We start from the raw sequence: 2,727 nt of genomic DNA, 5'->3' as shown, positions 1-2,727 counted from the left end.
ATCATATTTTCCATCCAAGGCTCTTAGGATCTTCTTGATGATGAATCTATCGGTCATCTCTACACTTCCTAAGCCGGCAATCTCATTTCTGATGAGAGAGAGCCTAGAGTATATTTCAGCGACACATTCACCATCCTTCATTTTGAACTTGTCAAGCTAACTTTGAAGCACATCCAATTTGGATTCCTTGACGGAGTTGGTACCCTCGTGCATATCAATCAAAGTATCCCAAATTTCATTTGCATTCTCAAGATGGCTGATTTTATTGAATTCTTCGGGGCACAATCCGTTGAAGAGAATATCACAAGCTTGAGCATTGTATTGCAGCATCTTCAACTCTTCCGTGGTAGCTTCACGGTTTGGTTCTCCCCCAATCAAAGAATTCATCTTGCAAGCCAACACACACAATAGCCCAAACAACAGGGTTATGTCCAAGAATATGCATTTTCATCTTATGCTTCCAACTAGCAAAATTAGTACCACCAAAGTAAGGACCTCTAGGGTGATAATTTCCCTCGCTAGACGCCATACTCTCCTAGGTTGTGAAACCAAGGCTATGATCACCAAAAGCTATGGAAATCAAGGCAAATGGAGACCAAAGCTCTGATACCACCTGTAGGATTGAAAGTATGTCGAGAGGGGGGTGATTAGACTACTTGACAAAATAAAAATCTAGCCTTTTCCCAATTTTAGGTCTTGGCAGATTTTAACAACTTAGCACAAGTCAAGCAATCAACCTACACATGCAAGTCTAAGAGTATAGTAGCGGAATGTAAAACATTGCACATGAAGGTAAAGGGAGGAGTTTGGAGGGAGCAAACGCAATGTAGACATGGAGATTTTTGGCGTGGTTTCGATAGGTGGTGCTATCGTGCATCCACGTTGATGGAGACTTCAACCCACGAAGGGTAACAGTTGCGCGAGTCCACGGAGGGCTCCACCCACGAAGGGTCCACGAAGAAGCAACCTTGTCTATCCCACCATTGACATCGCCCACGAAGGACTTGCCTCACTAGGGTAGATCTTCACGAAGTAGGCGATCTCCTTGCCCGTACAAACTACTTGGTTCAACTCCACAATCTTGACGGAGGCTCCCAAGTGACATCTAACCAATCTAGGAGACACCACTTCCAAAAGGTAATAGACGGTGTGTTGATGATGAACTCCTTGCTCTTGTGCTTCAAATGATAGTCTCCCCAACACTCAACTCTTCCTCACAAATTTGGATTTGGTGGAAAGATGATTTGAGTGGAAAGCAACTTGGGGAAGGCTAGAGATTAAGATTCAAATGGTTGGAATGTGATATCTTGGTCTCAACACATGAGTAGGTGGTTCTCCCTCAGAAAATGAATGCTAAAGTGTAGGCACTTTCTGATGGCTCTCATTCATAATGAAGGAAGGGTGGAGGGGTATATATAGCCTCCACACAAAATCTAACCATTACACACAATTTACCAAACTCGGTGGGACCGGATCAGAAACCTCGGTCGGACCGATTCAGTTCAAAATGTGAACGTTAGGCTTTTTGGTGGGACCACATGTCAACTCGGTGGGACCGATTTCATTAGGGTTAGGGCATAACGTAATCTCGGTGAGACCAATTACACAAATTCGGTGGGACCGATTTTGGTAATAAGCTAACCAGAGAGTTGGTCAGGCAAACTCGATGGGACCGAATCGCTCATTTCGGTCAGACCGAAACATTACGAAAGGGAAATAGATAGTTTGCATTGCGAACTCGGTGGGACTGATCGCTCATCTCGGTTGGACCGAAACGTTATGAAGGTAAACAGAAAGTTTGCAATCCCATCTCGGTGAGACCGAGATCCCTATCAGTGAGACCGAAGTGACTAGGGTTTGTGGCAGTGGCTATGTCAAGTGAACTCGGTGGCGCCGGATAGAACATTTCGGTGGGGCCGAGTTTGACTTTTGATTTGGGACATATGTGGATATGAGAAAGTGGTTGAGGGTTTTTGGAGCATATCACTAAGCATTTTGAGCAAGCAAGCCATTAAGCAACACCTCATCCCCTTTTAATAGTATTGGCTTTTCCTATGGACTCAATGTGATCTTGGATCACTAAAAGTAAACCTTCTCCTTGGCATTTTGAGGGGGCCAGAATCCTAATCCATGCCATGCCAATCATTGAACTTTCCTGAAATATTTATCTTGAAATAGCATTAGCTCAATGAGCTATATGTTGGATAGTTACACTTTCACTATGCCAAAGGTAAAGGGGTGTATGCCGACGGCCGTTGTTCCGGTAGTGACACCATGATTGTTTCGGATATTGATTGCAATATATTTTAATGAGATTTGATTGTGCGCAATATACGGAGTAATATTTGAATTAATAACACGCGAACCAAAATTAAGAATACATACATCTTATTATATTTGATTTATATATAGTTTTAGTTCAAATATATATAATTGTAAAATATTTATTGAATATATAAGTAGAATAATAGAATGAAAAATATTTTTCCCATGCATGGTTTGCATGTTGGGGTGGGACTTATCCCATTCATAATTGTATGATGGTATGTTATGCTTGCATGTTGATTTTGTTTTTGTACTTGAGATGATACTCGTACCTTTGATGCTCTGTTTGTTTAAATTAATGTTTGTGTGCAACATTTGATGCACAGACCAAGGGTATTCCTCCCTTTCGAAAAAGCAAATGGTCATGAATATGAATCCCACTTTTGAAAAAGTTGTTAGAAG

The sequence above is a fragment of the Triticum urartu genome, chromosome 3A (assembly GCF_056163025.1).
Source record: "Triticum urartu cultivar PI428250 chromosome 3A, HENAU_Tu73, whole genome shotgun sequence".
Lineage (NCBI taxonomy): Eukaryota > Viridiplantae > Streptophyta > Magnoliopsida > Poales > Poaceae > Triticum > Triticum urartu.
This window is presented reverse-complemented; position numbering follows the sequence as displayed.